At 31.5% G+C, this 27,651-nt stretch overlaps 1 pseudogene; it reads left to right on the plus strand.

Moving 5' to 3' along the window:
- The window catches only part of LOC143641289 (ephrin type-A receptor 6-like), a 208,329-nt pseudogene that overhangs the window by 116,194 nt on the left and 64,484 nt on the right, over nt 1-27,651 (plus strand).

Here is a 27,651-nt window from a genome sequence, read left to right on the forward strand (position 1 = left end):
CATATGTTCATCAAAAGGGAATTACATACACTGGAATCATTGTCAGAGTAAAAAGGAATTAATACATGAAGCCACATATATGGATCTCAAAAGCAGAGTGCAAGAAACAGGCTCAAAAGGCAACATGCTATATGATTTGAAATTCTGGGAAAAAAAATTATAGGGACAGCAATCAGACTAGTAATTTCCAGAGGATAGTATGGGAAAGAGATTCACTATAAAGAAAGGGTCACAAGAAGTTTGGGAAATATTTTATAATATATATAATAATTGAAATATTTTATAGCCTGATTGTAGCCATGGTTAAATGAATGTGGGGGTTTGCACAATTCATAGAAATGTGCATTTTAGAAAGGGTGAATTTTATAGCAAGTAAAACCAATAAGTAACTGGAAAATATAATGGGAGATTTAATAGAGGAATGCCAGCTCATTGTAATATATAGCATTTATTTGGAGTTTGATTTCCTGTTGATTTGAGACAACAAAGCGTATTAAACATTGACTTGATATTTGACATTAAGAAATTATTGTCTATTAATTAAGATATAGTTAATATAAAAATATTTTAGAAAATAAATCTGAAATTTTTACAGATGCAATGATACAATTACTAGAATTTGTTTCAGAGAAATCTTTCAGTGGAAGAGAAGGTAAACACAGATAGATAAAACAAGATTGACCATACAGTTGGTAATTAATAAAGTCACGTGAATATTATATGAGAGATCATTAAGCTATTATCTCTTTTGAAATATGTTTGGAAAATTCTACATTAAAAATTAAAAAATTATAACTTAGTTTTACAAAAGAAAATGTTTAGTACCGGTATTCTGCAATGAGTAAATGTTATCACAGAAACTTAATGATAGTTTCATATTCTAAAGTTTATTAGTAAAATATACCATATAATGCTACTCAAGTGAAGCTATGGAATCCTTGCAAAGACACTAAAGAGTAGATGCCAAACGTCATAATCACATTGGCATTGTAATTTTTTTTTGAGCTCAATAAAACCCACCTTCTTTGCAAGATTAACTGAAATTAATGATGAGATATGAAAGCATTGTTTCTCAGTATAATCCATTGCCTACATACTTCTGTGGGGCCTGGGAATTAATAGATGAAAATATAGGTCTGATTATATCTATATTTCTCTCTATATATATATTCTTTCTTTCTGGAAATACTGGAAACATCACAAAATCTCTAATCAGGCAGTCTCCAGCCCCTTCCAGCATTGTTTCCAATCTCCTACTTCAAAATAATTTCCATTCTTAGTCTCCAGAAATTGAACAACTCTTTTTAGTCATGTCTCAGTTACTTTATAGATGGTTTTCTAAAATAAAAAAAAAACATTTTCACTACATGTGATTGAAGACCTTTGTCTGGCCTAGCTCAAGCTTTATGTCCTTTGTGAAGCCTTCCTGAGCTGCTTTCTCAACCTTAGTTCAACTTAATTGCAAGAGTGCTATTTTAGAATTTTAACAGAATATGTGCTTACTATTTGTTTACATGTCTGCCTTGTTTTAAACCAGATGGAGTTACTTTTTGTTACAAAAAAGGCACATAATTTTTGTTTTTGCATCCTTTATTAATTATTATATATCTAGTTATAATAATATAGTCTACTTTAAAGATAGCAGTTCATACTTTGCTGATAACACTTAAGGATATTTAATAACATAAAAACAGAAGTTTGTTGGCATTAAGATATTTTTTTTTTAAGTAAAAAAGACAATAAAGTGGAGATACACAGAAGTGGTTTTATCATTCAATATCTGCTATAAAAGGCTTTTAAATAGTTTTTAATTACATTTAGGTTTAACAATGCTGAAATAAGTATGTATATTATTTTAAAATTATCACTATTTCATTTATCAAATCATTGATATTATTATATGCTAATATTTAATATGTAGAAACAAGTAATAAAATTATTTGGGCTAATGTGATAAATAATAAGGGTAGGTGATATTGATTTAAATAATTTAACATTTTTACAGAAGTTGAGAAATTCATCCAAGTCTTATTTATTTAATTCCAGTTGTGTTGCTAGATACGACAACTGTGCTGGGAGAACTAGGATGGAAGACATATCCATTAAATGGGGTAAGTTTAAATGTCTTTTAAAAATTATCATCCTTGTTAAGGTCTCTTGTAAGAGTTGAAGGAACAGTAGACTTTTGGTTCTATTTAATATGAATTTTGGCTTATAACTTAAATCCTATAGAAAAGATTAAAATATCATTAAACTGGTGATTGAAGGGGGTGATTCTAAATTAATGATTTAGAAGTCTTGCTCCTAAATTACATCTTATCCTTTAATGCTGTGTTTTATACATTGTAACACTAGAATTCCCCCATGTTTTCTTCAGAAATAAATTTTCATGTGTAGTTTTAGACACTTTTCTGTATGTTACATTTGTTAATCTTGTGTTTGTGCATAAACAAGCTCCAGAGTATCACAAATTTGGTTTTGAATAGAAAATATGTCTACTAATGCAGTATATGTTTAAACTTGACAAGATGATGTACTGTGTTCTTAGCTGGAAATAGTTGATTTTGAAGGTTTATTGGGATGTTTGATTTACAAAATACAGTTTTTCATGTACTGACATTTTAGCTATGGTTGTAGTTGACTTTTCGTTTTGGCCTGTTTTGCATTTTCAAATTGCAGTGAATTTCTACATCTTTTGTTGATATTAGGCTAATATAAAAAAGTGGTTTGTGAAGTTTTTACTTGATATTTTTCTATTTAATTAAACTATTCAATAATAGGAACAAATGTTTCAGCTATGCTTGAGTTAATCTTTTTTCATAGAAACTGTATTTCCGCATTCATGATATTCTTTGTTCATAAGTTTTTCATTGCTTCTACCACTAAATCTGAAATTTAAATTTGAAAGGAAAAGTTGATATTTTGGGGGGGGATGTTTACATATTGCTGTTGAAATTTGACATTTTATTTCATTAAAATATATATTTTCAACTCATAAAGCTTAGCATTAACACTTTATCATTCTATTTCTTACAGATTTATGTTCTGTGTTTTTTCAATTTTTATTTTATTTCAATAAAATGCTCATCAGTCCATTTCTGAGAACTATATCTGTAAAAGTAAAATTATGCTTTTGTCATCATACTCTTCCATGAAAATTAATAAGCTTCAGTTTTGGGTTAAATAAACTTTGAGTTAATAACATCAGTTAATTAAGTATTAAATGGACCATGTTTATCATTAAGTAATAAAAAAATGAATGAACATTTCTTTTAGAATATCATTCCAAGGTGTGTGTATGCTTATATACATATAATCATAAGAGATATACATCTATCTATCATATAGATATTCACAATGTATAAATATATACATAGATGTAATTTCTACAGTATACAAAATGACTTATAAACACTTCCAAACATTAAGTAGTGAAAAGCTCTTTTTTCCATTTTCTGAAACAAATGAGAAAAAGCAATTAGAGACTTTATTCTTGGCCTCATGTAGTCAAAGCCAGGTATCACATGAGGAACAGAAGATATGAATTTGTTCTAGTTAATCTATGTATGGCTTGATCAGGTTTCATTTTTGAGGAAACTGCTAATGCAGAGACTTGGAGAATCATAAATGAAGTTGCTGCTGTCAGTCTTGTGATGAATTTTCTCTGGATATTATGAAGTAGATTTGGGAGTTATGGAAGAGAGAGGGCAGGATTGTCAGGAAAAGAGCCACTTAGCTCATGGTTTTCTATTTTCCAGACACTGCCCTCAGCGTATTTTGTTTTCACAATGGCCTTTTGAAGTGTGTCCTATATTTATTTTCTTGTCAGAGAATCCTAGTCCTAAAAAAGAGTGAGGAATAGAAAACAGTAACAAATTTTGTAATACTAAGAGCCAAATGGTGAATGGTGGAATATAAAACTAAGATATTTCTGACTCTAAACTTGTGTCTTTCTGGTGACTCTGCTAAGAGAGAGGCATGAAATCTTCATGAAAGACCTTTTACAAATGTGCAGTTTTTACCTAATTGATTCATATTTCTTTTTTTTGATACACTTACACAGACACAAACACACACACACACACACACACACACACACACAATATTTACAGTTGGGACACTACTTAACTATTACCAAGAGGAAAGAGAGAAAGAATAGGGGGATGAGAAGAGTAAAATAGAAAATGAATAGATAGAAAAGATAAATAGAATGAAGTAGGAAAGTATTTGATGGTTATGTTTTATTGGACATTTGCCACATGCTAGACTTCACCTCAAAACACTTTACTCAGATCAGTCCTGTACATCAAATATAATTCATCCTCATTGGTACATGTGGAAATTGAGGACTCAGGTGCATTAAATAACATTCACAAGGTCACAAAGCTAGGAGGTAGTTCAGCAAAAGTCCTAAGCCAAATATATCCTAATATTGACACTTATGGATGGTCATTTCACAGCTAGTTACTTTTTATTTCTTCTAAGATTCTAACAGGTAAAGATAAAGGTCCATGACCAACATATTTAGACTGTGGAGGGAAAAGTAACATGTGGATTCAAACTTTAAAAAGTAAATAACTAAACCACGTTAAAATGTTATCATTAGTATGGGCTATAATACTTTTAGGTTATCTCCCAAATAATAACCTATATTTACTAATTGAGAGCAGTAGGACTATTTGAATATAAAAGCTCCTGGATATATTTCACAATATATGTGGATGAAACTATATAAATTTTAAGGTAAGATCAAGGGAATTCAAGGGAAAAAGTAAAATGGATAGAAAACAGTGTTAAAGAAAATGTACAATTTAAATTATCTTCTAATAAGGAGGATAGATTACTGGTAAGTATCAAACTTAATGCTATTTATAGGCTAAATGAATCAAATATATGAAATATGATATGTCAAGAGCTATGTAATGTTTTGAACAACTAATAATAAATAAAAAAAATAAAACTGCTGGTCCAAAAAGATGGACCCAGGCACAGATAACTCAAAAAAAAAAGAACTAATAAGTAAGAAGGAAGAACTTTGAAAAAAGACTATTAAAAATTCCAAGAATGAAAATAATCTAGACATAATTGTAGCTTAAATGACTTATAAGATCTGTGGGAACCATTTATTACTATAAAACATTTAAACAATAATTTCTAGTCACTTATTAAAATTGAAATTATATTTATTTGGATTTATAAGACTCTTGAGTTCTTAGTTTTACTGAGTCAGCCTAATTTGAACGAACAATTTTAACTATTATCTTTTTCAGGCACTAATTTAGGTAGTTTAATGAATATGTCATGTGTGGAAAAGATGATTAGATAATATAAAAAAGTATATTTAATATTTCTATTAGTAGATAGTAAATCTTGTATTTCTATTATTTCTATCTAACATATTCTACTATTCCTGTGAATTATGTGTTTCTTTGTAATAACTTTTTTAAATTGAAAGCTTTCTTTCTATATAAGAAACAGAACTGAGATGAAATACTAAAATGTACTATATAAAATAAAATAAATTTAATCAGTAATTCCATAAGTCTTTATTTTTTTCCTCCATTTTTAAGTTAAAGAAGCCAGATGACCAGGAGTGCTATGCTGATAGTTATAGGAGTAGGCATTCACAGTATGCCTGTGAATAGAATTGCTATGATCATTGGAGTAGGGGGTGAGCTTCTCTATTTTGTGAACATGGAAAAGGGATGAATAGTCTTGAGTGAATGACTTCATATCTTACAAAAGTGGAAACAGAATATGTTAGTTTTCTGAAACAGTTGCTTGTATCAACATATAATTTATAGTTTATTTTCTTTTAACCATTTTCAGAATTCAATTTAACAAACTTCTTTTTTATGCTCTATGTGCCATGCATCCTGTTAAATGTGCTTAAATAACAGATTTTTCTAGCCTCAGGCAGTCTTACATTATAGAAATTATACTGCACAATCAGAAGGCCAAAGAAAGTGTCTTCACATAGTTTTGTGTAATGTTTTGTGAAAGAATATTAAGGGAAGGAGTAATTCTGGTGAGAGAAAATTGGGTATGAGAAGTGTTCTATCAGCTTTTTTTTTTTAATAAAATGTGAAGGAATCACATATGGTCTGGAAGAGAAAATAGAAGGCACTGTCTAGGCAAAGGAATGGCTCCAGAAAAAACATGGGATTGTTAAACGTACGTTCTTAATGTGTATTATTATCAATTCTTATATATTAGTTCTCATACAATTCTTAATGTGTGTTAAGCTTCAGGACTGTTGAGACTCATTTGTCTCCTTGTAGTAGGGGGTTGCATTGGGAAATACAGCTGTCATCACAGGCTAAGCCACAGTGCAAAAGACAGAATTTAAGTGTCTTAGTTGATCTAATATTGTGTATTTCAATTCTAATAAGTAAATGTGAAAATAAAACCTTTCTCAATTTACTTAAAAATTACTGAAGTTTTCTTTTGCTTAACAGAATAATGCAGGCCCTTGGAAATGAAATAGGCTTTGGAAAATTGGAAAGATGCTTTAAATATAAATGACATGACCTTACTCAAATTATGATATTTGAAGCTTGATTTTAACATAATAAAATATAAAAGTCAAAATATATGCCTATATTTTATGTGGGTGAAAATACTTTTTTAATGCTGCTCAAAAATTTAAATTTGTGCACATTTTTCCATTGATTTCCCTAGTATTCTGTTAGCTACTTTGCAAGACCTTAATCTTATCATCTTATTGTATTACACTGACAGATAAGGAATGGAATAAATTCCTAGAATAAAGTTCTTAAAAATTTTGAATTATTCTAAACATTGGACAGAACACTGTGTTAAGGCTTAATGACCATCGATTCCCAAACTCTGATTGAAATGTTAACTCTCATCTCATATGGACTTCTTTCCTTTTGAAGTTTTTACTTTCTCAGTTTACTTTTAGCCACTAAATAATTTTATAAACAAAGGGAAAATACAATTATTATAATAGGACCTATAGTTAAATGTCGTAACTGAAACCCCCTACTATCCATTACAGCTTAGACCCCATTTATTATCACACAGCTGTGAGTCTGTCATATTGGAGCATCTTGGCCTAATATTAATTCTAACTAATGAGAAGTAACTGCTATGAACCAGAAGATTAGAAGTCTTCTCACAATACAAAAAGGAATTTCATGATTTAAAAATCCAATCTTGTTTCCTTTGAGCTTTGATAATTAAATTTACATTACTTGAAACTTAATAGTTATATATTTTTAGTTTGGTTCTATAATTCAAAAGACAGCTGGCTCTTTAATACATACTGTTTAGTAAGAGTAATTATACCTAAATAAAGCTTGATAATTATAATATATAGAAATTTCTTAAGAAGATTTCCCTAAGATATTTATTTAATCTGTAATTACAAATTACTGTTCTTGATAGAAATAATTTTATTTTTAAATACTCCATGAATTCATCTGAAATAGTAATTTGTTTTTATGTTTATAGTGATATTTTAAGCAAGAAAATAAATATTTTCTTGTCTCTGATTTATTTTCACTCTTTTGATTACTAAGAGGTAGATATCTTTTAAAAGTTAGTCTTTAATGTTCAATGTTTGGTGGTGGATCATATCTTTGTTATGTAGTTGTCCTGGTATTAGATATAATTGTCCAACATTAAAAATCAAATTTGCATTTTAATATTAGATGATTTCAACTTTAACAAAAACTTAAGAAAAATTTAATGTTAAGATAAAAAAGTATTTTGGATGTTAGTTTGCATTTTATTTTAATGATGAAAATTAGAGATTGATAAAAATCTGTTTTTTCATATGTCAAATGTTGGTTTTAAATTCATTATATGTATTTTTTGTGTTTGTGTCTTTGATAATATTTAGGGCTTGGATAATGAAGCATCATGCAAATTATATGATCTTATCTGTTAGACATAGTCAGTTGATATTAGAGGATTTATCCTGAAATTCTTAGTGTATTAGAGTCCTCCAGAGGAACATAAAAAAAGGAGATGTTTTGGGGGTAGAGGATGTGGAGAGACTTCACTGACCCAAGCAGGATTGAGGCTTGCTATAGGACCTGGTTTATGTGATTATGATGGCTATATCCCCAAATGTGTTGTCTGCAAGTTGGAAAACAACAAAGCCAGTCATGTAACTCAGTCTTAGTCCAAAGGCTCAAGAACCAGAGAAGACAAGGGTTTCTCTCCAAGTTCAAGGACTGGGTATAAAGCTTACGAAAAAAGGTGTACTGATGAAATCAAGTCCAAAGGCCCAAGAACCATAAGTTCCTGTGTGTGAGGGCAGAGAAGATGGATGTCCTAGCTCAAGATATAAGAAGAAATTATAATTTCCTCTGCCTTTTTTGTTCAGTGGGTTCCATATTTGTGAGGAAGTACCTGCTTTGCTTGTTCTGTTGATTCAAATGCTAACCTCTTCAAGAAAAATCATCAGGGACACACCCAGAAATGTTTTACCAGCTGTATAGGTATCTCTGACTCTACTCAAGCTGACATAAAATTAATCATCTCAGGAAAATAGGAACACATGGTATTTATGTCTACATATTTGCTACAAGTGAACCTAGTAACTAAGGAATTCTATGATTAAAAAGCATACATTATCATTAACCTGTGTAAAAGCATACTTTTTTTTCACGAATAAGAGCATCATTTCCTAATATCATTGTTTATGAAATTTCAAACACTGAATATATTAGAGAATGTAGTATCTAGTAATAATTTTAATTTGATATTATAGTTTCTACATTTCATATAAGAATGAATTTATCATGGTATAAGACTTCAGTATTGCATCTTGATTCATTGATAATTCATTGAAATGTTTTCAAACTACCATATGTTTGAATTCTGAAAATATGAACTTTAGTGATAATTTATATTGTCAAAGTGAATTGTTACTATTTTCAAAACTGATATATCTAAATGGTTTTCCACCAAGAAACTTCACAGCTTATGTGGTAATGTTCTAAATGTTCATCATATTGATTTTAATTATGTTGTTTCATATTTGAAAAAAATGCATTAGGTTTCATGAATAAATTTCAGTGTTAGCATCTCAAAGCTATATAATTTCTAATCTCCATCCATACAAAGGGCAAGATATGATAATAGTATTCATTTTATTAGATTATTGTGATGATCAGCTAATTTAATATATGTAAAGAACTTTAACAGTATATTGTTCATAATCAACATTAACATTATTACTACTACTATTACTACTACTATTGTTATTGCAAGAACCCTAAATATTTTGAAATGAAGATTTCTGTATAGACTTTTTTACTTTCTTACTTTATACTGAATCACAATTTCATAATGTATTGCATATTTTTTTCTTCTAGAGCCACAAAATATTACTTTTTGCAGCTTTTTATTAAATAAGTACTTTTATATTTTCATTTTATCTAAACATATATAAAATATAAATATTAGCTCATTAATATAGTCACTCATGGCACCCAGATCATAGGAAAACCATAGTGCTGAGTAGTAGAGGTGGTGGTTGGGTGGGGTTGTGATCATTATAAAGTTACTGCCTTAATGGTAGTCATAGTCTTTATCTGAGAAGTGCATTCAGCTCATTATGTATAACATATTTTGATGATATATGGCGAATTTAACCTCACACCCAAGGATTGCCAAAGCAAATACTGAGTATAAATACAGACTCACTAACTTTAGTTATGAGATGCTAGTATGATAAAAGCCCCATAAAAGTTGTTGAATTGGAATTACCCAAGAGATAAGTCTGGAGGACAGTTTATTCAGTTTAAAGTATTACTTGAAAGCAACTCAATAGGAGAAGAATAAACCTGGGATTCCCACTGGGAAGGGACTAAGGAACTACATGCAATTCTCACATTTTGTTGTTGTTGTTTTTGTTTGATGACTTTCATATATTTTGAAAGAGCAACCTGTAAATAAACAATCTGTGCTGGATGACTGCTGAGCCTTTTGATGAGGGTCAAGTGGAGTATCCAAGCATTCTCTTCTATTTATTCTGATTGAAGGAACATGATCTGAAAGCCACCTTTGCTTCTTGGGATTGCTCCTTTCGAGGGCTTGTCCCTATTTGAGACACATACCAGCATTGGTGAGCTCAGAATTGCCTGGAGACCTCCTGTGGTGCCTGTGGGCAAGAGAAAAGGGAAATTGGGCTATGAAAGATAGGGAAGTTTTTGAGGTTACATTTTCCTCTGCTCTTCCTTTAAGTAGCTCCAGATTTCTGAGTGTCTTTGTTTTCCTTCTTTCTGAAGAACTTCGTCAACATTTTTTGTAAAGTGTGTCTAGTAACAAATCCTTTCAATTTTTTTGTCAGAAAATCTTTTTCTTTTTTATTTTTGACGGACATTTTGTAGGGTACATATTTTCAGATTTATTAGTTTTCAAATCTTTGTTTTATTGCTGAACATTACATATTTTACTCTATACTATTCTTGCATGATTTCTGGACAGTCAGATGTAATTTTATCTTTGCTGCTCTATAAGTAAGGTGTTCAGTTTCACTGGCTTTTTCCAAGATATTTTTTTTATCTTTGGTTTTTTTGAAGTTTCATTATTATGTGCCTAGGTGTAAGGGGTTTTGTTTTGTTTTCTGACATCTATCCTTCTCAGTGTTTTCTGAGCTTTCCGGATTTCCTGATATTACCCACTATATGCAAGGACATCCTTCTGGAGTTTTAACTATCAGAATTGTTTATGCTACACTCCAAGAAATTTGTCAATTAAGATTAGGTTTAACTAGAATGGTTCCTACAGAGTTTCTATAGGTAGGTTTCTGCTTCTCTGGGTTGTGATTCTCTGTACCCATTGTCTCTCTAATTTGGGGAGGAGTGGATTGCCTTGTGATTGTACTTCTCTGTTTTAAGAAGAGTTGAATTTTCAGTTCATTCAGATTTTTACCTATTAAAATGGAAAAGTAACTTCTATTTTTTTGTATTTATTCATATTTATTACATAGAATAGAGGGGTCATTAAGGCACACTGATATATGTGTATAACATAATTTGATGAACTTTGCTTCCCAGTACCTCTCCTTTGCTCTCCCCTCCTTCCCACTGCTTCCTTTCATCTACCCATTGGTTTCCCTTCTACTTTAATGATGTCCTCCATACCCCACACCACTAGCTTAGGTATATGAGAGGAAACATAAGACACTTGTCTTTCTGAGTCTGGCTCACTTTGATTTACATGATGGTCTCCAGTTCCATCCATTTTCCTGCAAATGGCATAATCTTATTCTTTTTTTGAAAAAAAAAGGTAGAAGAGAGAGAGAATTTTTTGATATTTATTTTTCAGTGGACACAGCATCTTTATTTTATTTTTATGTGGTGCTGAGGATCTAACCCAGCACCCCACGCATGCCAGGCAAGCACATTACCGCTTGAACCACATCCCCAGCCCAAATTTCATTCTTATTTATTTATTTATTTATTTTGAGAGAGAGAGAGAGAGAGAGAGAGAGAGAGAGAGAGAAGAGAGAATTTTAAAATATTTGTCAGTTTTTGGTGGGCACAACATCTTTATTTTTATTTTATGTGGTGCTGAGGATCGAACCCAGCATCCGCGCATACCAGGTGAGCACATTACTGCTTGAGCCACATCCCCAGCCTAAATCTCATTCTTTACAGATGAATCTAACTCCCATGTGTGTGTGTACAAAATCATATTTTATTTGTCCATTCATCTGATGATAGACACCTAGGCTGATCCTATAACTTGGCTATTTGTTGTGCTGTGATGAATATGGGTATGCATGTATCTTAACATTAGTCTTTAGTATGCCAACTTTAATGGTATTTACCAAGGATTTGGCATAATTGGATCATAGAGTAGAATTATTTTTAGTATTTTGAAAAACCTTCATACTGATTTCCATGTAGTTGTACTAATTTACATTTTCACCAAGGGTATGTAAAAGTTCCTATTCCCCTGCCTCCTTGTCAGCATTTATTATTATTTGTATTCTTGATGATTGCCATTCTTATGGGAGTGAGGTGGAATCTCAGTGTAGTTTTGATTTGCATTTCCCTGATGGCTAAAGATGTTGAACATTTTCATGAAAATGTTGGACATTTTTACTTATTCTTTAGTAACTTCTAAACTGCTTACAAGCTGAATTGAGAAAAAAATATTGTATTTTTGACACTCAAAATCATTATGTATTGGCTAAAATATTTGCTTAAAAGTTTCATGAATTGTAACTTCACTTAATTTTTGCTGACCTTTTTTATTTCAAACCACTAATTCTTTTCACTTTTTCTGCACTTCAATCACTATTGGTAGTGGTAAACTTGATTTTCAAGTTTGTTGAATTTAAAAAATAAATCACTGTTAGAACTTTGTATGCAGGAATTATTGTCATTATTCCTAATTAAAAAAAAAATACAGAAAGGCTTTGGAGTTTTTCTGTGGCGCACAATCTAAGCAGTAGAACATGACACACTCAGGAGCTCTTAGAAATTTAGTTCCTGACTTTACAGGAAGAACCATGTAAATTTCTGCCCTAGAATATTTAAGTTATTAATGTGGTGTTAGTCAAAAATAAGAACTGCACTGAGGTATTTTTTTATATTTAGTATTTTTTGTTTAATCTTTGTAAATTTATGTAGTGTAAATATTTTTAGCACTATGTTATAGATGAAAAAAACTGACCCTGAGACAATTTTCAAAACCTGCCCAAGTTTGTAATAATAGTAATTAAAACCAGGGTTACCTCAATCCCAAATCTAGAACTCTTATCAATTATAAGATACCTATAACTATGGGTTGATAATTGACATTGATGCTGTGCAGGGTATAAAAAAACCTGTAAAACTGATCTAGCAAAGACTGAAAATAGTTTCAGTGTTGTTTGAAACAGATTTTGTTTGATGATACACGGTTATAGAAAAGTACTGAAAGGTTAATTCATCTTTGAAAGCATCTTAAAGCTAAGGATGGTTAATTACTATACATATTTGTTTAGTGAGTTGAATAAGGATATTTGTTGCATGTTTGCATTGAAAAACTAAAAAAAAATTTCATAGGTGTGTCATTTTTAGTTTTATCTCTTTGTGTTTATATATTGCAACTATGACTTTATTACACACCTATTATTGCTATAATTTATAATTTAGTATAAAATATAGACAAATATAGTAAAAAACATACCATCCAGTAATAAGTACACTAGAGATATAAAAGTGTCTGTCACTCTCAAACCATCTTCTAAGTAAGTTATCTAATCAAAATACTTGCTAAGGAATATCAGTACCAGTTGGTGCTATAATGCCCTAGTGCATCAATCACATCTTATTTGAACATATATGATGCCTCATATAAAGGCATCTCAACCACTGAGCTGCCTGTCACCTCTCACATGTGGATTTTCATAAATGGCTAACCTAATTAGATTCATTTTGTTAGCAATTCAAGATTCCTATGTTAAGCACCCAAGGAAAATCGAAAACAGAGTCTTCTGCTGTAAAGATGTACAGAAAGATACATGTGGAAGGGTTAGAGTAGAGGGACTTTGATAAACTAGTCATGCAAATGACAGTTCTGGAACAGAAAAGAGCAACAGTGAAAGGGCAGCCATCAGTAGTAAGACCAAAGTAAAGGTAGAAGAAAAGCCATGAGAAAAAGAAACACTGGGGTAGTCAGTAACCCTTGAGCTAATTATGTTGCTGCTGAATCTCCAAGTCCAGTTCTTTCTCTGATTTGCTCCTTACAAAATGTATACTTGCATTGAATCATCACTTTATAATGTGTAAGTATGTACAATACAAGCATTACATGTCAGTTTTTTTAAAAAGTGAGTTCTTGGGCTGAGGCTTTAGCTCAGTGGCAGAGGGCTTGCCTAGGATGTGTGAGGCACTGGGTTCCATCAGCAGCACCTCATAAAAATAAATAAAGGTGTTCTGTCCATCTACAATGACAATTGTTTTTAAAAAAGTGAATTCCCTTAATTTAGAAGGCCAGATTGTAAATGCAGATTGTAATACTTCCAGTGGTAGTAGTAATAAATAATAATTACCAGGAATGAGCTACTGGCACTATTTTGAGGCAGACCAATAAACAAGAAAAGCCATGGAAGGTAGAATTTCCTCAAGGAGAACAGGGGAGAGCCCCTGGCTTATGCTGTCAACTCATGCATGAGTAAATAACCTTTCCTGTGTACAGGCAATGTGGGACACAGGTGATTGAATGTGCATAGTTTATTAAAGTGGATGAACTTTAAAATATTTAATATCTAAGCAACTACATAATTCATGTCACTTCTCTCTCTCCTAAGAGTATTCCTTTCTGTGAAGCATCATCTGCAAAGAAAATGAATTGCTGCCTTAATTTTCATTAGCTGAAAGAGCATGTATTAGATAATGATGGGCTTAATTCTATGATAAGGAAGAGAAGTGATGGAAAAGCAGCTTATAGTGATTTAGGAAATCAGATGTGAAGTGTTCACTGAATCTGTGAACATGTCTTTAGCCTCATTTTTTGGTCAGCTGAAAGTATAAATCTATAAACTTCATTTCTCTGGTATCTCTGCTATTATTTTATGTATGGTCCTGAAAATTTCTTCCTGTAAACATACATTGTTAAAAAGGTATGAACTGCTTTAAGCCACATATCCTTAACTTACATCATATAGTAGTTTTTTAATTCTTTTTATTTTTGCATTACTACTTCAGTAGTTTCACTTCAAGTCTCCTACTTCTAAGAGAAGTTCTCATTTTTTAATATATTTATTTTTTATTTAATCATATGTGGAGATGAGGATTGAACCCAGTGCCTCACAAGCAATAGGCGGGCACTCTACCCCCGAGCCAATACCCTAGTCCCTGAAGTTTTCATTTTTAAAATATGGGTTTCTATAATATAAAATCTAAGATTGTTTTATAAGTGTTTTAAGTAGAATAAAATATAATATATTTCATTTTTAAATGAGTCTACATCTTAATAAAAAAAAAGACATTCAAAACTCTAGGAGACCATTAGTGAAAGACCAGATAAAACATGTTAGACTAGATGATTTATAATCATTTACTATTTTAAGTGACCAGTTTCTTCTTAGACCCCCATATCTAGCTACCATATCTTGTTTATTCTCTTAAAACTCCTTCAAGTATCATCAGTTTCATCTATTACTCTGTTAATAGTTTGACTCTTAATTATTTCTTCTACATATTGCCATGATGTGTCCTAAATTGATCACTTGTTGTCTTTCTCCAGCCCTTTCTCCAGGCTTTTCAATACATACCTCAACCTGTTTGTAGAACTCATCTTCTAAATTGAATGTTTTATACCCATATCTCTGTCCTACCTCCTCCTACCTACCATTTAACCTGTAGATGCCTTTCTGTCTTCATCTTCTAACATCCTCTGATCTTGAACCATCTTGTTGCCAGCTATTCAGAAGCTGAGGGTTTCTTCCCTGAGATTTGTTTCTTGTTTCTGGATGAAGGATCATGCTATTGAGTCTGTCTGGAAAAACCTCTTTTATCTCTCCCTTTTTCAGTCTCTACCTTCTGGATCTCCCTTTCTCCTATTGGTCTTTAAAGGCACAAATGATTCTTCCCCTTTTCTGGAAATCTTTACATTGTTGAAGATGGAATTAGGAAACAACTTTTTTTTTGGAACACCTGAAATTCATACCTGTCATTGCATTTATCTCACACTGTTCTAATGTCTGTCTCTTACTGGATTCTGAGACCTTAGAATGATACTTTGTTTGATTTCTGTGAGTTAGGAGGCAGAATAACCACCATATAGCGGAAGCTCCCTAAAAATTGGCTGAATAGCTAAGTGGATTCACCAGAGGCACCATTTTAGATAGGACATTGCTTAAAGGGTGTATTTTGCAGTTATCTCTGGAATGGAGATAGTTTGGGAGGTATTATAATATACTGCTTTCTACAGAATCAGCTGTTTAAAAAGGTGAAAATTGAACTGAGTTCTTTTCATTTGTTTTGAGTACAAGTAGAAAAGTTAATGTATAAACTTTTATATTTGTATTCTAGACAATCCAATTCATCACCTCATTATCAAATTTCTCACCAGAATGGGAGTTTAAAGGTGGAAGAAAAAGATATTTACCTATGAAATAAAAAAGACTATAAAAAAGCTTATAAGCTATTTAAGCAACACCAATCAAGGCATAATACACTTTCAAAGAATTAATGACTGGTTTAGAGCAGTTGATGATTTGAATCACATGTGGGAGATATTAACCCCAGAAGGTTATTAATCCTGAACCTTGTTATTAAGATGAGAATAAAAAGAAGAACATATGGATCTTTAATGGTTGATAGATGGACTGCAAATTTTAGGGAATTTATACTAGCCAGTCAAGCTTTCAAAAAGCCCAGGTCAGCATTAAATGTTAAATGGGTTTTTATAATCTGTTTTTCATGCAATTAGTATTTTGAAGTAATGTACCATAGTAAGCAAAATAGGTTCTTAAAAGGGTTTGACTTTGTTTTATTTCAGCAAAGCAAAACCTATTGGCTTATAAATGTAATGCTTAACATAGTCTTCATTTCCCCCGTAATTAAGAAGCAATGTATATAAGAATATTTCAATGAAATTTAAGTCTTTCAAGTAAAAACATAAAACTAGGAGTGTGTGTGTGTGTGTGTGTGTGTGTGTGTGTGTGTGTGTGTGTGTGTTGCTTTGAATATACATTCTTAAAGACAGTGTTTTGGGGAGCAAGAATTAAATCCATCATTGAATTAGCTCACTTAGTAGTGTTATTAATATAATTCAATTATATGCTTGCCTTAAATTCAGTACTTTCCATTGCACATTAGAAGGAATTTCCTTATGTTTACCAGTGAGAAATTGCACTATGAAATTTCCACATTATAAATCTCTAGTAAAGAAAGCTGCACAGCCAAAAGATTATATTTATTTTTTTATTCCTGCTATTGGTAAACACTTTACTAATTGTTTGGATAGCCATAAGGTCTGGCTTGCCTGACAGAGTTCTGGTATATTTCAGTTGTCCTAGAAAAATAATGAATTGTGCCACAGATCATTTTTTAAAGTGTAAGATAAATCACAGGAGGAGGAGAATGCACACAATGTACTCCATGCTTAGGCCCAAACCTGACACATCATTTCTTACAGTGCATTGACCAGAACTAGCTGTATGTCAGTTCACATCAAGGGGAGTAAGATTTGGAGGAAATTCAATGAATAATTGGTGGGCATTTTTGTCAGTGCAATGTCAGCTCAAATCTCAGAATCCACTTTTAATTTTACTACTCAAGGGGTTTTCTTGTTTCTTCTCATCTAGAAAACTCTCAAGTATCATTCCCTCGTGAGTGCCATGAGATAAATGTTTGAACTTTTTAGTCTAGTCCCTATATTTCTTAAGTGCCCTTTCATGATTTTAAATTCCTTATCTCTCTCAGGTAAATCAGGATAAATAATTAGTATTGTATTTTAATGTCTCTGATTCTTTTTGCTGTCATCTCTTTTTTTTTGCTTCAAATCATTCTGTACCCCCCTTTATATTTTCATTAAGGAGGTTTTTCTGTCATTGTCACTATTTGCATCTTACATGTGCTTATTAATCTTTTCATATTTATTATGAAATTATTTTCATCCATGTTTACTTTATGTTTTGGTTATTAACTCATTTGATTCACTTCTTTGGCCTTTTACTTCCTTTCTTCAGGTTGGTTCAGTTCCTTGCTGCCAAATTAAGTCTGCAGATTGCTAAGCACACAATGTTTGTTTTTAACTTCTTTTAATGTGTTGAAGTGAGTAATGAAATGGCATATAAAGTCAGATGTCCAGCAGTAAGCTTGGCCCCTATCTGCAGTATCCCATGATTGACTTTTGTGGTTTTTGGCCTGACAGAAAAATTAAAAGTCCCTGCTACCAATCTTGGTCTTGCTTTCATACCAGAGTCTCTGCAGGCCTGTGGCATCTAGTATTCTTAGTGCTTTGCATTCGTGTAGTTTTTCTTCTATGATTTCTTATTTTGTTTTTATCCTGTCTGTATGACTTTCAAGTTTTGCATTTTATTATTTGTTGGAAAGGGCAATGGGCATAGGAACAGGGGATTATGGTATCACTTTGATGGGAAATTTTTGGATATGAGGGCCTATTGTCTATCTAGTTTATGCAAAGTTTTAATTCATTAGAATTGAATAGTGTAAGCCATTTGTTTAAAATTTTAGAACTAGCCCTTTTGCAAAACAGCACTCAAGATTATATTTAAAAGCAAAGAATGTGAACATTTCTGCTTTATCATTAAATAACTACCACAAGCTTGAATTATCTTTCCCCAAATATCATTATAGCTTTTCAGGGAAAACATCATTATGAAAATATTTTAATTTTTTTTGTAATCAAGAAATATTAAAAAAGAAAGTTGTTTAGAAATATATACTATTGCTATTCCTTCAAAGATATCCACACTTGCCAAGACATTGTTGATGAAATTTTTATTAAAACATCATTTGGCATTCAATGCCAGTAACCTATTTGATGTGTCATATGAAGCTTCAGTTCAGCACACATGCCATTTAACAAGATTGTTGATACAAAATAGTGATCTTGCTATGTGTATTAGAAGACCAAATTTCTTCTTATAGTACCTCTTTGAGGACTATCTTATTTGTTTTCAAGCAGACCTAGGTAGGTACTAAAACCTTACCATACTTACTTAACATACTTACCCTTTGTTTCTTTCTTTTCATTTTTCAGTTTGGAAACAGAAAGAATGGTATTCACTTTTAAATATATCTTTATGTATACTCAGCCCTGAGACTCACTCTCTGTTTGAAAAGGCAGTCTGTCCAGGTTGAGTCTCCTGAAAATATACTTTCCTGCAGCCTGTTATTCTGTATGAAACTAAATATGTCATTTGTCACTGAGTAGATGTTAACAAAGATAACAGAAACTCTAATACAGCTGCACATATAGAGATAATAGCAAAATAAATGGGGAGATGTGCTAATATAAAAATTCAGTTCATGACTTCCTTTATTTAAATTTTTTTCCAAATGGGTTGCAAAATGTATAAGTATTTTTGAGTTTTTTGATCAATATTATCAATCTATTACAGAAATCTTCACAGAATATCTTAGCATCTAAGGATATGTTAATTTGATAATTTCTCTCTTTGACCACAGAATGTATAGTGGGCATGATGGAATGATGAGATCTCATTAGTGAAGTAGTTACTACTGTTACTTAGTGCCAGGCATTTCTCAAAACCTAATTGTTAAATCCTAAAATCTTAAGATTTTCGACATGTAAATGAATAAAAAGGAAAATATTGATTTTTATCATGTTTTACATTACTTGGATTTTAAGAAATCACATTGTTTTTTTATTTTGAAGTAAATATTGCTAAAAAAAAGGAAAGATCTGTGAAAAACAATGATGCATAGTTGAAATTTAACCCTTAAATGGGACACTACTGGAAATGAAGTTTAGTTCTTACATATTGTATTTTTTAGCTGTGCATTACTGTGATGAAATAACCTGAGGCAATTAACTTATTAGCAATTTGGCTCATAGTTCTAGAAGTGTTAGTCTAAAATTGGGTGGCTCTATTCTGCTGTGCATCTTGTGAAGACACCAGATGGCAATGGTAGAGAATGTATGGTGGGATAAGCCATTTGTCATGGGCCAGGAGACAGCAAAAGAAGGACCTTAATCCTCCTTAAAAGCATGCCCCCCATGCAGTGACCTAGTGACCTCACACCTCCTAAAGTTCCACAGAACCTACCCATAGTACTACCCTGGGGACCAAGCCTTTAGCAAATGGTCCTTTGGGATGGTGGACACTCACCAAGCCATGACACATATAATAAATTTACATTTTAATATTTATTATTCCAAATATACTTAAAATATTAAAGTAATGAACTCTACCTGCATAATTACTTTTGAATATTTATATTGTGATTTAAATATTGTTAAAGGGAGCCATGCTAACTGTAAGAAATAAATTTATGTTGAAATAAAAAAAAATACTGATAGAAGAACTCTGTTTAACATACACAAAAGGAGGTAATTTTGCAGCTTTGGAAATCTTTCCTCCTGCATCAATCAGGTTTCTGTAACTCTAACAAAATGCCTGAGATAATCAACATACATGGATAAAAAATTTATCTTGGGTCATGGTGTCAGAGATTTCAGTCCATGATCAAAGGACCTTTTGCTTTTGGTGGGCTGTTAGCAGTACACATGGTGAAAGCATGGTAGAAGAAACTGCTCACCTCATGGCAACCAGAAAGCACAGAAAGAGAAGGGGGCTAGTAGTGTTCTAATATCCCCCTCAAGGACATTTCCACAGGGACCTAACTTGCTTCTTCTAGGTCCTACCTCCTAAAGGTTTCACTAACTTCTAGTACTGCCACAGGCTGGGGATCTGGCCCTCAATACATGAGTCTTTGGGGGCCATTCAAGCTCTTAACTTTAGCATCATTATCCACTAATTCCAGCTACCGTATTTCTCATTTGAGGAGTCGGTTTTCTCAAAATTTCCAAGGATTCTTAGGTTTCCACTGTTTTACATTCATAAATTATTTAAATAATGTATATGACCAATGAATCTTTGTGTATGCATGTAAGAAGTGTAATTTGTAGATAATTCTAATAACACATTATGAGTAATCAGGAATTATTTTATAATGCTATATCTTAATTTCCTGTGGCTACCTTGACAAAGTATCAGAAACTGGTTGTTTTAATATGACAGAAATTTATATCATAGTTAATTTCATCTAACTATGAAATTAAGTTATTGGTAAGGCCAAGCTAGTCTCAAGGCTCCAGGAGACCATCCTTTTTCTTCCTTCCAAATTTTTGGTGTTTTCAGCAATATTTAGCTTCTTTTGCCTAACTTAGCTACATCATCATCCTACCTTCTGTCTCTACCTTCTCATGGCAATATTCCCTCTCTGTGTGTAGGAGTTTTCAGGTGGCCTTGAAAGAACTGTAGTCATAAAAGTTAGGATCTGTTCTAGTTTATTATAATCTTAACTTGATTATATATGCAAAAACTCTTATTTAAAAATAAGGTCACATTTACAGGTTCTAGGCCGATGTGAAGTTTCCTGTGACACTCTTCAACCACTATATGTCAGATTATTAATTTTCATTGTGATATAAAATTTAAATTTATGATTTAAAGTATAGCAGTGTAACAATCAAATACATCAGCAGATTCAATATGAGGTTAATACTTTCATTCACTGTCTCTTCAAGGTTAACACCTAATACTCTGATTTACTCATTAAGGAAAGCTAAGGAGAATTAAACACATAAGCATTAATAAAAACAATAATAATAATAGTAGTAGTAGTAGTTATTTATCTGCTAGTGAAGTAATTAATTGTTCTGTGTCTTCTGTCCTGCATTTTATTATTAGCAGTAGTCCTATTGTCATGGTAGATGCCACCTTTAGTGAAGTCTGAAGAAATGCTATTAAATACAAGACACAGAAGAATGGAAACAAAGAGATGTTGCAAATTTTTCTCTAAGTTGATGAAATAATCTTAACTCACAACTTAGATATGGCCTCCAATAGCCCTTGCATGAAATTTGAAAAGTTTCTGAAATATGGAAATACATAATAATTTCTCAGTCATTACTAGTGGTCTTACACATTTCCCACTATGAGGCTTTGGTGTATTCTCTACTACAAATCATGAGAAATTAAATTATTATCCAACTTGTTTCTTTTGAGAATGAAGTGGGCACTGTTATTAATTACTCTGGGACAATTCATGTAAACAGAATGTTCAGTTCTGCTATCTATTTATTATCTACTAACATTTATTGGAATAATATTTTTCTGTTACATGCTTTAACAGAGAAAAGTAATGACTAGATAAACTTTTTTAAATCATGGTCAATGAATCATAGTTTGTGAACGAACAAGAAAAAAAGGTTCTAATCAGTGGTATGATTGTGTAAATTGATGTTATCTGTTTGTAAAATCCCACAGAAGGTAGAAATTGCCTATGTTACTTGGAGGAAAATGTAAAAGTTCCTGTGTGCTTAATTAAATTCTACATATAATGAATTAAATATTTTTCTTACATGCAAGTCTTTTTGATCTCAGTTATATTACTGCAGATAAAATTAACTGGTACTGAAAATCATTAATATCACTGAAAGTACTTTGAAGGATAACTTAATTTTTAAAAAAATTAAAGAAAAATTTCCCCCCTTTAGCCAAGGTAACAACTCTTTCGGGGAGAAAGGAAAATTATTTTTTAAATTCTCTGTTTCACATGACTTTAAGTTCAGTTATATGAGGTTATCTTATTGAATATGAGTCTCCTTTAAAATAAAGGGTATTTTAAGAGATAAATATTTCATTAATATATTTTTGAGTCCTTAAGTATAAGGTAAGATAGTTAAGAGAGGGAAAAGGAAGAAGTTAGTGAATACAATGAATGTGAAAGTATAGGAAATGGGAAAGAAATAGGGGCTATGAGGAACGGAGAATTTGATGGTACTGGCAGGCATGAAAAAATATGTTTGCTTTTGGAAATTCCTCATTATCTTAAGAATGTTACTGAATAAGAAGCTTTACATGGAATGTCCTGGTCACAGGAACAAGCTGTGACATGTGCCAGTGAGATTAAGCATCCAATTCATCTCTGTCAATCGCATCTGCTCAAAGACTGATTTACAATAATAACTTGTTATGAGGAGGAGGACATGAGGAAACATTTGAAAACACAAAGGTTTAGTGACATCATCAGTCAGTCCTGTAGCTATTTTTACAGTGTGAGGAAAAGAATGGAAATAACTAGAATATCCATGAATTCCCTCTTTCTGAATCATATATGAACATAACAGGACATAGTTTGAATATAAATTTGGTTTCATGACGTGATAAGAAGTTGGTCCTATCTCTTTTATTCTAAAGGCAACTCACATGTTGGCTGTGGCTCCACATTTGGTTCAGAGTGGAAGAGAGCTTGTATCACTTCTGTGCATAAGTAGTGACATTGCGTGATTGGAGGCAGCCTGCATAGAGAGGCTAATGCTCAAAAAGATTGAATCCTTCTGTAAGTGTCAGTTTGGGCCAATTTGATGAGATTCATCATCCAGAAGATTCTGAAAATCTCTGCCCTGGGCCCTAAGTTAATCCTAGTATAATAATGTGACCAGCAGTAGGTCCAAGCATTTAAGGATGCTCACTGTCATAAAAAGGGGAGATTGATAGATTTATATGTACAGATTTGTGAGGGATAGTCATGATATACGTTTGGCAAAATAAAAAGTTATTTCAAAATGTATATATGTGTATCTCATAACCTTTGTAAAAACAATGCCTATAAAAATTTTGGAATTATTATGTTTGCAAAATATGCACACAAACATAAACAAATTATTTGGTGTCCTCTAAATTGTTTTATTATGAGAAGCCAATTATATCCTCGATTCAGGGTTGGATTTAAAGCACTCTGGGAGAAGATGACTTTTATGTTTTTGTTATTTCTTAAAGTAAATAACATTACAGATGATAGTACATACATTTATATACTTTTATAATAAGTAAAATGTTTGGACCTGCAAATTTATTAGAATTATAGCAGATACTAAAAACAAAACCCTATGATTTATAACTTAAACTCCCAATGAAGGGATAGTATCCCTCCCGTGTTGCCAACTGGATAGTAGTGTTTTGGTTCTTATGTATAAAAGAGAGATGGTGTTAACAAATGTCCTATTGAATGGAAAAGAGAAGATCTTGGCTTCATTTATTGCATAAAATTTTGCAAGTTATAGTAATGATTTTTAAGAATTCTCAAGTCACTGTTAATCACCTTACAATCAATCTTAGAAATAGTGGTATAATGAACTATTTGGTTCTTTGAAACAGTTAACTTATTGGCTATCAGAACAAAATATTTTATCATAGTTTACCTGTACATTGCAAAATCTCATAATTTATGTTTATTAACTTTGTAAGTATATAAAGTATGTTACCAATGTAGAAATGTTTGTGTGTATGCACACATGTATTCATCATATATGTGTGTATATATTATATAAAATATATATATATGTTTTATATGGATATATATGGATCCATATATATGTGTGGGTATATATGTGTGTGTGTGCTTGTGTATACAGCATCCTGAATTCTTTTAATTAAATGCAAAAATACATATTTAAAAATCATATGAAATATTATGTCTTACTGCAAATGAAATAAATTCTAAATTTAGCTACAAGTGTTTAAAATAAACTCTTTCATATAATTTAAACTCAAAATCATAAAGACAACAATTTCTCCAGAAATTGTCTTGCTACATTGTATTAAATTTTAATTAATAGGTCTACTGAGTACAGATCATATTGATAAATCAGTGTGAAGACCAATTAATTACTCAAAAGATGTTTTATTCTTTTATTTAAAAATCTAATTATCCAGATTTAATTATCAAAATTTAAAAATTGCTCAGCATACTTTTTAAGAGAGAAGTGAGAGGTAAATTCTATATACCCTGCTTTCTTCTCCCCCTGCCCCCACCTCTCTCTCTTCATATTTTAAGGTTCAGGCACCCTGTGTGCCACGTATTTGGTGCCTTGTCAGATCTTGTTTAAAATATGTCTGTGTCTTTGTACCTCTGTCCAAAGTTTCCAACCACAAAATTTCTTCTTCGTCTTTACATTTTATGTTGCCTTCTGGGATTTATGAGACTACATAGTAGCAGTGGAGTTTCACAGTAGGTGTCTTAGGGTAACTGTTGAGTTAAAAGGTAAAGAATTTTAAGATCAGATTTTTCTCTGAAAATTTATGACTAGTACAGAATATGACTCACTGGAAGTAAATAGGCGTAACCAGAACATTGGAAAGTTTGATATGAGAAAGGACACAAGAATCTCTAAGGATAAGATTATTGGAAATAGTTTTGCAATTAATAAATGATCTCCGGAATCTGGGAGAAGTAATTTGGTATTAAGGAAACATTTATAATCAAAAGTAGGCCTCAACATTAGCATTTATAAATGATGATTTCCTATCACTTGTCTCACATTCCTGGTGAAATATTATGGAAGTTCATCATGAAAGAATCTGCAGAAATCAAAGGAATGGAGAATTATAAATAATGGGCATGTCTTTGATTTTCATTTTTTATACATTAAGATGTGTTTAGCACTATCTTAAAAATTTTATTTGCATGCAGGTCAATAATTTCTTTGTAAGTTTTTTAAGGTTGTCAATTAAGTATCTTATATTTTATTACAATGCATTGATTATTATTAAAAGTGTTAAAAATTTACTTTTATTTCTTTGGATTTTTCTGATTCATCATAATTTTTTCTGGTTCATCATAATTGTGGAAAACTTATAAACTAGGATTTATTCACTTCTGGTGACTAGCTGCTATTTCTATACCTTTACCTGTTGCTGATAACCAGGGAGAAAGCCTGATTTGATATTTGTCTTCTGTTGTTTTATAATTGCTGCATGTTTTTATTTTTTGTTTGCATTGACATTGCATCTTTTTCATGAATCTTACATTGGCAGTGATAATTTTAATGTCTTTATCTTTCATACTTTGTGAAAGATATTAAGTTTTAGAAAAGGTTTGGAGATAGTTCGTATTTTAACTTGACTTCTGGTAACTAATGGTTATTTTGTTATTTTTAAGCTATCCAGTAGTTCTCCCCAAACTTATGTATTTTGTGTGAATGGAGCAAAATGGCTCACAGTGTGTCTGGAAATACACAACTTTGAAAAATTATCATAGTTCATAGTACCATTCAAATGAATAGGGTGAGGTCAGCCTTCCTGTACTTGTCTTCCAAGAGTCCATAATACTTTTTAAAAATATAGTTCCTTCCCAACGATCACTTTAGCTTCATTTATTTAATTAGTTCCCACTTTTCTATCTGTATTATAGAAATAAAACTCAATGGTCAAAGTTTTGCAAAGTTTTTCAGACACTTCTTGAAATATTTGTCATACTGTTTCACCAGTGATAGAGAATAACAAACAAAACTTGTACAGCTTTTCCATAAGCTTGGATTTTATATTGTCTACTTCTTACATTTTATGTACTTGGATAGATTATATTAGTTGTATCTGAGATTAGAAGGGTAAGATTGCAAATAGAAAACAAATGAAAAAATACACTTATCAGTTTTCATTTCATATTTCATATTGTATTTCTTGTGCTGAATTGTGTCTAGCTGTGGCTAACTGAGTGAGCGAAGTGCAGTGGAATCTAGGGGTAGCACAGCACAGGAGTTGGTTGGGTAAAATGATTGTTGTACATAGAAGGAACTAAGTATTTGAGTTCCTTTTGAAATTTTTTGAACAAAGAAAACCATTTTCTGTGTGTTCTTGTTATTGTAAACTGTAGATGGCTTTGAAAGGAAAAGCAATTTGGGTTGATTAGGAGGCTCTTTGACATTAAAAGATTGTCTTAATCTGATTTTAAGGGAATGACTTTGTTGGGATTAATCTCTGAGCCCAGAAATAGTTTTCAGAGCTTCATAATGTAATTGAAGCAGTTGGGAAAAGTGGAGAATAGGAGCTAAATTTTTCTTTTCCTTATATTGATTTGATTAGTGAGAAACAGTCTTTTTGGCTTCAGCAGTAAATACAGAGATGGAGACACTTAGATCTTTGATGGCAGATACAGTGTTTTTCATGTAATTTAACTGGTTATTTTTGCTCAACTCTTCTCTTAAAAAGTAGTTCAAAGAGATTTTTCAAGACAGCTAAATTTCATATAAACTTGGAATTCATTTTTAAACCATTATTATTAGTATAGATGACAGTTATTTGGGTCCATGTCCCATATAATTAAGAAAACTGCAATAATATTTCATTTTATAATCTAGTCTAGTAGAATCTTAATCTTTGAAATAGTTTTTAAAGTAAAGATAACCAGTAAAAAAAATTCTGGAAAAAGTAAAGAAAAATACACACGAGTTTTATTTCTCAAGCATCTTTCAAATCTGGTTTATTTTTATTGTTACTATCTCCTTCTCATTGGCTTTTGGGAATGCCAATATCCATATGTAAGATGTTAAAGTAACTGTAAAATGCATAAGTGTTGGTGATAAAGGAGTGTAAATCTGTGATTTTACCTACTGAATTTTTTAATATGTTGTCTCTTTTCGAAAAGAATATGTGGCAACTGATCATAATACTGTGATTTCTCTATAAATTACTTCATACATTATGAAATTAAAGATGAAATATTTTGAAAATACCATAAGTATTTCATCTTAGGCGTTCATTTTATGTTGAAGGTACTGAATATATATGCTGTATAAATGAGTGAATGAAACCAGAAGACATAATGAATCTCAAGAACTGAATAACTTTACAGTTACATTATGTGAGCAACTGCAGCATTTTGACCTAAAGCAACAACTTTCTTAACACACAACTGTAGATGGGAGTTGCTGTTGTCTCTGCTACTGAATTTGTGCCTGACCTTGAACAAGTCTTGTGTGTATCAAGGGCACATATTTCCTCAGTCACACAGTGTGATCATTGGCCTAGATATAATATAAGCCTCTGCCTTTCATTTGGTAGTGTTAGTAGTTTGTGTTTGCATAGCCCCCTAGCCAGTCCATCTTATATTGATCTAAAGAACTATCTTCTTATGTTTCACATTGTTCAAAAATATAGTGGGTGTGTCCTTG

The sequence above is a fragment of the Callospermophilus lateralis genome, unplaced genomic scaffold, assembly GCF_048772815.1.
Source record: "Callospermophilus lateralis isolate mCalLat2 unplaced genomic scaffold, mCalLat2.hap1 Scaffold_94, whole genome shotgun sequence".
Classification (NCBI taxonomy): domain Eukaryota; kingdom Metazoa; phylum Chordata; class Mammalia; order Rodentia; family Sciuridae; genus Callospermophilus; species Callospermophilus lateralis.